This window comes from Rattus rattus, chromosome 13 (genome assembly GCF_011064425.1).
Source record: "Rattus rattus isolate New Zealand chromosome 13, Rrattus_CSIRO_v1, whole genome shotgun sequence".
Lineage (NCBI taxonomy): Eukaryota > Metazoa > Chordata > Mammalia > Rodentia > Muridae > Rattus > Rattus rattus.
Genome location: NC_046166.1, coordinates 18,859,568 through 18,870,163, shown reverse-complemented (window position 1 = coordinate 18,870,163; position 10,596 = coordinate 18,859,568). Strand labels below are relative to the sequence as shown.

General features: G+C 39.7%; 1 pseudogene; it reads left to right on the top strand.

Moving 5' to 3' along the window:
• Positions 1-1,761: 1,761 nt before the first annotated feature.
• On the top strand, positions 1,762-2,734 carry LOC116914969 (annotated as a pseudogene).
• Positions 2,735-10,596: the final 7,862 nt, after the last annotated feature.

Sequence of the window (10,596 nt, the reverse complement as noted above, 5' to 3'; positions counted from 1 at the left end):
AGATTGATGCCCAGGATAGGGTAGCCACACATGTAGCCAAGGTTTCATCCAGGGCCTTTCCTATAAATAGCATCATGGTTTCCATCTAAACTGATAGATTTAACAAAGTATTAATTTCTGTCTTCTCATAGAATTTAAAAGTTTCCTTCACAGGAGTCTTCAAAATTCTTTACGAAATGATTTTAGAGCCTTTGTGATTTCTAGTACTCTTGAAAATTATGTTTCACTTTAATTTTCAGGTGAATGCTGCTACAGAATAAATAATTACTACAATGAATTTGTTTACATTCTGTAGAACCTGTAACGATAACTACAACATGAGTTGCATCCTTGATCACCTTTTACTTGTTCCCGTCCAGTGTTGTTCAGTATTTGAATATTGTGTAACCATCACCACCATCCATCTTTAGGATCCTCTGTCCCCTCCCAGGAAATTTGTAATTATCTACCCAAGAAGTAGTTCCTTCCCAACCGCTCTGACCTGCTGACAACCACCATCCCACTTTTTATTTCCATCCGTTTGATTTGTCTAAGTGCCTCCTGTGAATAGACTCGTTCATGTTTTTGTACTATGACTGCTGACTTACTTCACTTGGCATAATGTTTTCATGCTTTATAATACCGAAACCTGCCAGAATTTCCACTGTGCTAAAGGCTGATTAATATGCGAGTGTGAATATATATATTCATCATTCATAGACATTTCAACTGCTTCTATCATTTGACTGTTATAATTAGTCCTGCTGCGTCCCTGGTCAAGCTCTGTTTATGCCCCTGATTTTGATTCTTTTGGGTGTATGCTCAGAGAACCTGCTAAATTATTTAGTAATTATATTTGTTGTTTTCCATAGTGATGCTTTCTCTTTATGTTGGCACTAGCAGTAAACAACAGTTCCCAATTTTCCACTTATTTTTGCTAGTGTGTGTTTAGTTAGCTCTTTTCTTTCCATTTTCTTCCTTTTTCTCACCATCCACTCCTCATTTCACTCCTATATTCTTGTGTACTATTTTTGTCCCGTCAATTTCTGTTGTGGTCCAGGCTTGCTTTGAACTGAAGCTCTGCTTCCCTCGTGTTCATGCATAGTCATGTAACAGGGCGGCTGTCTTCTTTCCCTTCCTTTCCCCAATATCTTATTCCATTTTCTCTCCTCTTTTCAACATGTCATTTTTCACAGATAATATCATTATTTAATGATCATTGTTATTATAGAAAATAAGATGTTCAGTTTTAACATATTTATTCATGCATACCATATTATGTGTGTGGAGATTAGAGGACAATTTATGGGATTGAGTTCTCTCATTCCATCAGGTGGGTCTTCGGGATTGAATTTAGTTTTTTGGGTTGATGAAAAATGGCATCTAGTAGAAAGGTAGTTTTTAGGTAACTAAAGGTGCATTTTGCTCCTAAAAAGATGTAGCCATCTCTGCTCCTTCGGTCAATATCTTTTTCAATGTACTCCTCAAATGCTCCCCTCTCCTTATTTATTCTTTTATGGATGTGTGACTAATTAGTAGGTTCCCATGCTCTAGTGGCTAGCCCCATGCTTATATGGGCAGCAGTAATTAGACTTAGTGCATTATTATAAGAAGAGGTTATGATATGGGCAGGTTGATGTGTAAGAAGGAGTTTAGGGATAGAATTGGGAAATGATGAGTAAATAGGATCACACTTCATATGATGCTTCATATAACGAGTAGAGAAAAGAATTTTATTAAAAGTATAAATGGCTTTGGTAAGACCCAAGTGTGCTTCACTCTATGATTTTCACGTTCAATGTTAATATTACAAATGTTAAAAACAAACCATGTTTTATAAAAACCAAGTCCACAAGGAAGTACAGAGTCATGGAATAGAAGCATGTGGGCTGGGTCAGAGACTTTCTTGAGTTTATGGATGGAACAACAGGCTAACATTAAGAAGTTCCATACCACTGGCCTGGCCTGGAGCAAGATGGCACCTGCGGCAAAAGAACTGAGTGGGTGGCCCTATGGACCTTTTGTGGGATCGGGCCCACCTCCTCCCCCACCGGGCTCGCTTCCTCCCCTAATCCCTATCAGTTCTGGCTCTGAGAACTCAGCTTCACGCTCAGCACTGTTTGCACAGATTAAGGGGAGAACGTCACACACGCCCTGAAACATGTATCTGATGACATGAAAGGTCACAAGAACCCTGCCCTGAAAGCTCAGAGTAGCCCCAAACTGTTCTCTGCACCTAAACCCCAAACGATACCTTCCCTCAAACCATCCACAAAGAGGGAGCCTGCTCTTTTGGAACTGGAAGACAAAAAAAAAAAAAAAAAAAAAAAAATGGAGACCGGAAATCAGGAGCTGTTTCTAACCTAGTGATTGATGACACTGAGCTGAAGCAGGGGGCTCCTATGCAAAAGAGTGTCAATGGGACATTGCAAATCAAGGGCAAAACTAACTCCATTACACTAGATAACTGTAAGAAGTTTGGCCTGGTGTTTGATGACGTGGTGGTGGGCATTGTGGCGATAATAATAGGGATGTCAAAGTTTAGGTGATGGGGAAAGTGCCATGGCTACCACACTTAACCTTGCTGAGCAAGAACTCCCTGGACTGTGACAGCATCACTGACAAATCTTCTGAGATGAACAACCTCAATCTTACTGAAGGCAGTGATTTTAATGCATTCCCAGTCCCCAAGCATTCCAAGACCTTATGCAATGGTCAGAAGTTGGTCACCACAGTGACAGAAATCTCTGCCTAAGTGAATGCGTGTGTCCTGTGCCCTCTCCCTTCACACCAGGGGATGCTTCTTCATGGAATCAGTTCTTTTCTAGATTTCCTCTACTTTTCTGCTCTCAGACTGCTTCTCTACTCTGAGAAGCCCAGCTCTGGCCTTCACTGAATCTCAGTCGGAGGTGGGCAGGACAGCGGGTCAGCGGACCTTCACCGGAAGGTGCAGCTTCTGCTCACAGGGCAGCTGCAGAGCAGTTTGAGCTGGTACAGCTGTGGGTCCAGACGGAAGCGCCGGAGCTTTTAGTTTTGAGAGCCATTGTACCAACCAACAGTTCTTGGGGTTCAAAACATCCTGGAAACAAACATCAGAATGCATACTCATCTTCTAACAGTGAGCATGGGCCAGGGGGTAGCAGGAGCCTGTGATTTCGTTAAGTTCTAACTAATTTTGTGTTTTAGTTGACAAGCAAGGTCAGGGTTGCATGGGACCAAAAGCTAAGAATTGCCACCCAGCGTTCCAAGCTGACTTATTTCTTAAAGGCAGTTTTCATTCTGCGTTCCAACCTGGGTCAGTATCAAACTCAGCATAGCTGTACAGCGCCAATAACCTTTTCTGATGGGGGGAAATGTCTTCATCCTCCCTTGGGGTGACTGCTCTGATTCCCATGGGGAACAACTAAAATAAAATAAAATAAAATAAAATAAAACCGGGAAAAATAAAAGCAACAAACTATTCTAAAGAACCTAGTATTTGGGGTTGGGATTTAGGCTCAGTGGTAGAGCACTTGCCTAGGGAAGCGCAAGGCCCTGGGTTCGGTCCCCAGCTCAAAAAAAAAAAAAAAAAAGAAAAAAAAAAAAAAAAGAATCTAGTATTTATTTTTCTTGGCTGATGACTGTCATCACCCCCACTCATCCTCCTGCTTGTCATACTAGCAGCTTAGGGTTCCTTTCAGGAACCTGAAAAAGACCTCTACTGAAGGCTGTTGGGGTCTTGACTTAACACCAGAGTATTGTACAGCATTACTACTGCAAATCCCAGTTCTCCCTTTAGGACACACTGACAAAAATATGCAACTTTTTTTATTTTTGGTGGGAAGAGAGGAAGAAAGATTGTCCTGTGACTTCTGCCTATTACCTGAATAAAGGAAATAAACCTTTATGTACTTTAAAGTTATAAAAAATAGAATAAAGTTAATACCAAGTGGAAAAAAACCGAGAAAATGTTTTTAGAATATTTAATGTCCTATGGTTTGATCACAGAACGCTGTTTTCTTTCTTTAATTTTGAAATGCTTCTATTTTTACACATTGAATGTTTTTGTAATTGCTTTAAGGACAAAATGTAGTCTTACATCTTGTAAAACTGAGAATTTACCAGGAGCAGAAATTATTTTCAAGTAGAGAGAAATAAAGTGGTCTGGAAACAGACAGATGTTATTGATCCCACCTAAAGGTGATGTATTTGATGTTCAAATGCATTTACCACTGTAGAAGCAATCAAATGAAAACAATCAACCAAATAAAAATAAAGAAACAATTTCAGGTCTTCAAGAGTCTGCAGAGTCCAACAGACATAGAATCAAACTGTGCATTTGTCACGAAAACTGAAGAGGCAAGTTCTGGGGGTTTCACACTGCACTGTCTTTTGGGGGCTTCACACTGCACTGTCTTTTGGGGGTTTCACACTGCACTGTCTTTTGGGGGCTTCACACTGCACTGTCTTCCTTGAGTTTCTGTCATAGCCTGCACCTTGCTGTTCTCAGTTAATACAAAAACGTTTGCTTTAATTAGGTTAGCTGATCAATGTCCAAATCTCATTTTTTTGTATGCAGAATTCGATTTTTACAGTTTTTCATCTAACCTTTCTTGCCTTTATTCATGGCCTCCCCATTATTATGTTGGTTCTGACTTCCAGTTTTATGTCCCACATTTGCTGTGTTCTTGACTTGTTCCTAGATTCTAAGAAATTTGATTAAATTTTCTCTTATAGATTGTCATTTGTAGACATTGTTGGATCATTTTATTTTAACCCATTACTTCCTCATTTTAACTAATTTTATTGAATCAGTTTTTAATGAACAGTAAAAGCAGACATCTCGTTGTGATTTAAACGATTGTTGTGAACTGAGATTCAGTAAAGAAAACCTTGGAGAAGGTGTGGTGTGCTGGGGGGTGTTGAGATACCCATATTTGTTTCTCACCCTTCATCATCCTCTGTCATTGCTAATGTGTCATGATGTATCTGAGAGAGGTGAGGGAGGGAGAGAAAAAGGGAGAAAGGAAGAGAAGGACAAGGAGAGAAAGAGGGAGAAGGAGATGGGGAGGGAGGGAGAGGGAGAGGTGTATGAACTAGACCTGTACCTTGTAAATCTGAATCTAAATTAAATTAGGATGAACACCTGAAAAGGGAAACACAATTGCTGCGTTTGTTCCTTTGTGTGAGTATTTATTCCTTTGTGAAAGTTGTAATTTAGTAGCTGAAACTGTGGTGGTACATGCCGAGACCTGGCGAAGACAAAGACATAAATTTAGTACTAACTGTTGGATGCCCAGACATTACAGTGAGGGTGTTTTCATACATAGATGCTAAAGCCTGGACTGCCACATGTTAGCATTATTTTTCTTGGAAGAGAAGGGCCAGATATGTAGATGAGTGTTGGAAATTGGTTCTAGTGCTTTATCTTGATTTGGTCCCAAATTGGCAATCTGCATGTACAAATGCTGAATTCCTATCCCCAATTGGTTTTTGATTGATTGATAGAAGTCAAATGGCTGGGAGAGAGAGAGAGAGAGAGAGAGAGAGAGAGAGAGAGAGAGAGAGAGAGAGAAACAGAGACAGAGAGACAGAGGCAGACAGAGGTTCCTGGGAGAAGAAACACAGGAAGGAGAAAGGGAGGATTTCCCTCAGAAGAAGGGGTAGGAACAGGAGGGAGTAATGGCTGAAATGTAGGTATAAGAAGAACGTGGCCCCAGAAGGCACGCCCAGAAGCGTCTTGGGCAGCAGTGATAATGGACTTGCACAGAAAGAGCCAGGGCAACAAGATAAAATATAGATTTAAGAGGTGTTAAGTCAGGAATGCTGGAGGGAAGACTGTGTGGGCAGCAGGCGAGGTTTAGAAGAGTCCAGCCATTGAGCTAGTTAAGAAATAACAAAATTAGCTGGTGTGTGTGTGTGTGTGTGTGTGTGTGTGTGTGTGTGTGTGTGTGTGTTTCATTTGCAAATCTGCAGATGCACACACACTACCCTTTGGGAGCCAAAGTAGTTTAGCTAATTCACTGCTATAGACAGGGCCTAAGGCTAAGTCATGAACACTGAGCTGCCCTGATATCTGAGCAAAACCTTGAGCACAGCCATGATTGTCAGTGCTGTTGTACTTCAGTGTTGTACACAGTATTAGCAGCTCAAGGTTCTCAGGAACTATTTGGCTCTGTCTAAAGTTTAGAAGACTGGCTCTAGTCACAAAGCCTTGGAACTGTCATGTCCACAGAAGGAGTCAGTTACGGAGATTGCAATTGGAACATAAGAAACAGGAGAGATATCATCTTAGTCCTGATGTTTCTAGAGAGGTCATGGATGTAAAGTAAAAGACTGCTGCATTAACTACCAGATCCCACTTTCAAAGGCTCAAAACCATACCAGGACAGATGAGGAAACAGAACTCTCAGAGATGGTAAGGGGTGGGAATGGGCCATCACATGTCTTGATGTCACATGTAAGATCTTCAGTTTGCCAAATATGGGCAACATTCAGACAAAAATTATTCTTGCTCTTGAATTCAATTTAGCAAAATTCTTTGTGTTAAACTTCGTTAATGTTTCCTGTAGTGATGTGAGCATGAATCCAATGACTGAGATAGATTCATCTCAGGATGCTACAGATATTATAGAAAATTCTGGTACCTATTAAAACCATTGCCCATTAGAAACTAAGGTATGAAAAAAACTGTGTGTCCTAAAAAATGGACTATCTTTATGGGGCTTATTTATTTTCCCAGGAGAAAACATGTACCCTTGGTTTACTTATTAGAATCCACAATATAAATTTATGGAGAAAGATGATCTGTAAATGACTTTTCCTGAAAATTCTGCAGAAATGGGAAAGATCTCTTTCACAGCAAAAGGCAATCCCAAAGATCTATAGTCCATCATGCTATTGCATATCAATCAATTATATATCTATCTCAGAAAGAAAGAAAGTTTCACTGTCCTAATTTTTTCCTAATTATAGAAATCTCGGGGTTGGGGATTTAGCTCAGTGGTAGAGTGCTTGACTAGCAAACACAAGGGCCTGGGTTCAGTCCTCAGCTCTGGGGTGGGGGGGGGGGTGGGGGGTTGGAGGTGGGGGGAAGAAATCTCAGTTTCTTAATTGCCTTACAAAAGCCTTACAAGCTTACCATTTACTACCCTGAGGTAATCTTTGGCAAGTTTATTCATGAGAAAGTCTTCAAAGAAATGTATATTTGACAATGGGACAGTGGTCTAGTTGTTTTTACTTCTTTTCTCCATAAAGTAGTTTCAGCTGAATATCACTGCTGACTCATTATCTCTAACTAAATTACATGAGTATGAAAGCATTCCTTATATTACTTAAATATAATTTAAGATAATTTATCAAGCGATATCACTATCATCCTTAGTACCAGGAAAACACTGATTTCCTACCACCTCCCTCAGCACCTTAAGATTTTGTATTTAACAGAGCCATCTCTTTGTTCAAGGCCCTAAATATGTGTATTTTAAAATGGATTCTGTCATCCCTACTTAAATATGATGTAAGCATGTTTACATATCTCCTCATCTGAAGGTAAAACTCGACATACATGTGTCTCAATGTTTCTGCTTGCATGAGAATTGTAGGTTGCTTACTCTCTTAGTTTAATGGTCCTTTCAGTTTTCTTAAAGGCAAATGGAAAGACACAAATGGGAATATTGGGATGTTACCTCTGCAAGAGATGAGTTTAAGTATGAGTTTTTGAAGACAATTTGAGGATACAGCACATACTCTGAAGCTTGACAGTGAGCTAATTAGAGGTGAAGGCACCATAAGCTAAGCAACTGTCCACCACTCTTTAGGAGTGTCCTCTCATCATCTTTCTCTTCCTAACCCCACAGCCATAGTACTCGAGCTGGATATTGAGGTCATACTCTACACTTCTCCAGTTGAATTTTTTCTGCATTTACCCTTTTCTGATTCCGTGGCCAATTCCTATTCTCTCAACTTTATATTTGGTTTCCACTATTACCATGGATGTCTGTTTTGTTGTTGTTCATGAACTACACATTTTACAGTCACATGACCTCACCTTAATGGCTTTTATACTTTTCTTGATGACACTTGCCCCTCCTAAGTTATTTATCTTTTATCCAATATAATATCCATTTACTATTCAATTAACTATGTGAGATGTAAATTGGTAGATAAACAGACAAAGAAACCAGCGAGCAAACAAACCACCCAGTTAAATGCCAGTCAAAACTGTAAGAACTATTTGTTAGAGCAATAGTTTTCAAGCTTTCTAATGTTGCAACTCTTTAATACAATTCCTCAAGTTATGATGACTGCCAACCATAATCTTTCACTGCTACTTTACAACTGTGATTTATGACTGTTATGAATTATAATGTAAACATTTGATACTCAGGATATCTGATATGTGATCCCTGTGAAAGGGTTGGTTTATCCCTGAGGGGTCATGACACAGAAGCCGAGAAACCTTGCTTCACGGCCAAGTGAACAAACCTGAAATAAAAGTTATTGTAGCCCTTAGCGTTGTTTTTAGAGGGATCTATATTTCTTCTTGTGCTTCTAGTCCTTAAAAACGCACAACTGGTATCCAGCTTGAATCTTCCCAATAAGACAGGTCATTTGACTACAGCAGCTCCTGGTGGAATATTTGAATGGATAATGTGACCTAAGAGAAATTTCCAACTTTCTTGTTCCTCCAGAAGAAATTGTGTTTTTCAGTCGCATGGTTCAATTTCTGTTGGGTTAGCTAGTCAGCCACATTTTCCTTCCCCTTCATCAATTCCTTTTACCATTATGATTTACAATTCTAATGCATAAACCTGAAAGCAAGTAGAAATGGAACGTTTTATTTGAAATGTATTATAAATATAAGATGAAAAAGAAACTGGTGTTTCACAAAGAAGAAAAAGAGCTCAAATAACTGAGATGAGTGATTTAAGCTCAGCACTGATGTGTTTTGTTAATTCTCTCATATTACCAGAATTTGGAAGCGAAAAAAATGTAGCACGTGCAGCAAGCTTGAAAAACTCAAAAAAGTTTGCATATGTCTTTCTCTTCTTTGAAAGGCTAGTTCTAAAATTGAGGAGTCGATAGAAGAACATAGGAGTTTAGTTTCCAAAGCTCTAACTTGGAATCTGCGATTCACTCTGCTGAGCTATGGATTGATAGAAGCTACTTAACTTCTGTCCACCATTTTATTCCCTGAGGAATTTAAGGGTTGACGAATGCACAGGTTGTTTGAAAGTCTTAAGTGAAAAGCGTCAATTCTTTAGGACAATGATTGAGATCTAGAATGATAAAAGCAATTTCGCTTGTTTGACTTTTGCTAAGTGGGACTCTACAATGGCAACTTCTCACTTTTTGTTTATGTTATGGCTCATGCAGAGGCTATAAAAATTCCTAGATACATACATATATGTGTGTGTCCTACCCCGTGACCAACACAGTAGATACATACATATATGTGTGTGTCCTACCCCGTGACAAACACAGTAGAGGGAGAAGGCAGACTCCCTTAAGTTAGCCTGTGACCTAAACATGTGTGCTCTGGCATATATGCACCTTAACACACAGGCACACAAAATAAATAAGTAAGACATTAATAAACAATGCCTGCAGCAAAGATAAAGAGAAGACGCATAGCTGAAAAGAAACCCAAGGCAAACTACATAAAGAAAACATGTAGAGGACTAAAGTAGTGAGTCTTGAAAGTTAGCCTTGATTTTGACTTTTCTGATGGTGATGATGGCCACACAGAGAAAATGGACTTCTGCAGCAGGTCCCTTATGTGATGGCTATTCATGTTGTCAACTTGACTGCATCTAAGAATTAACTGAAGTGCAAAACTGAAAGGCACGCCTGTAAGGGATTTCTGTTAATTAGAAGTGGGGAAATCTATTTCGAATCCAGATCTTTGAGACAGGAAGACACTCCTGTAATCTAGATATTTTGAGTTAGGAAAAAATGGGCCCTTAATCCAGACCTTGAGTCAGGAGGACACACTTTTACTCTGGGCCAGACATTAAACTTGACTCCTACAGAAGGACATAGAACAATGCTTTTGCTCTTTGCCTGCTTGTTCTCATCTCACTGGCAAGCACATTCCTTCCCTGGCATTAGAGACTACTTCCTATTCCAGCATATACTGAGATCAGCTGACACATCCAGCCTCCGGGACTCAGCAACATCTGGATTCTTGGACTTTCTGTTCATAGCCAGCAGTTGTTGGATTAACTTGATCAGACTGTAAATCCTTCTAATAAGTCATGTGTGTGTGTGTGTGCAGGCATATGTATATGTGTGTGTGCATGTTCGTATGTATGCTGTGTACATGTGTGTATATGCCTATGTATACATATGTGTGTTTGTGTGTCTCTGTGTGTGTATTATGTGAGAGAGAAGAGAGAATGAGAGAATGACAGAAAGCTAAAGAGAGAAAATGTTCACAGTCTGCAGTAATACATTTCAGAGATGAGTGTCAGTCCTTTTTGTTTATAAAAGACATTACGATGTTATGGATTGAGGGGCTGGAAAGGAGACTCCGCGGTTAATAGCACATGTTGCTCTTGCAGGGGGCCCCTAATCATCTTTTCCTCCAGGCCCATGCAATCCAATACCCTCTTTCTACTTCAGAGGGCACTAGAT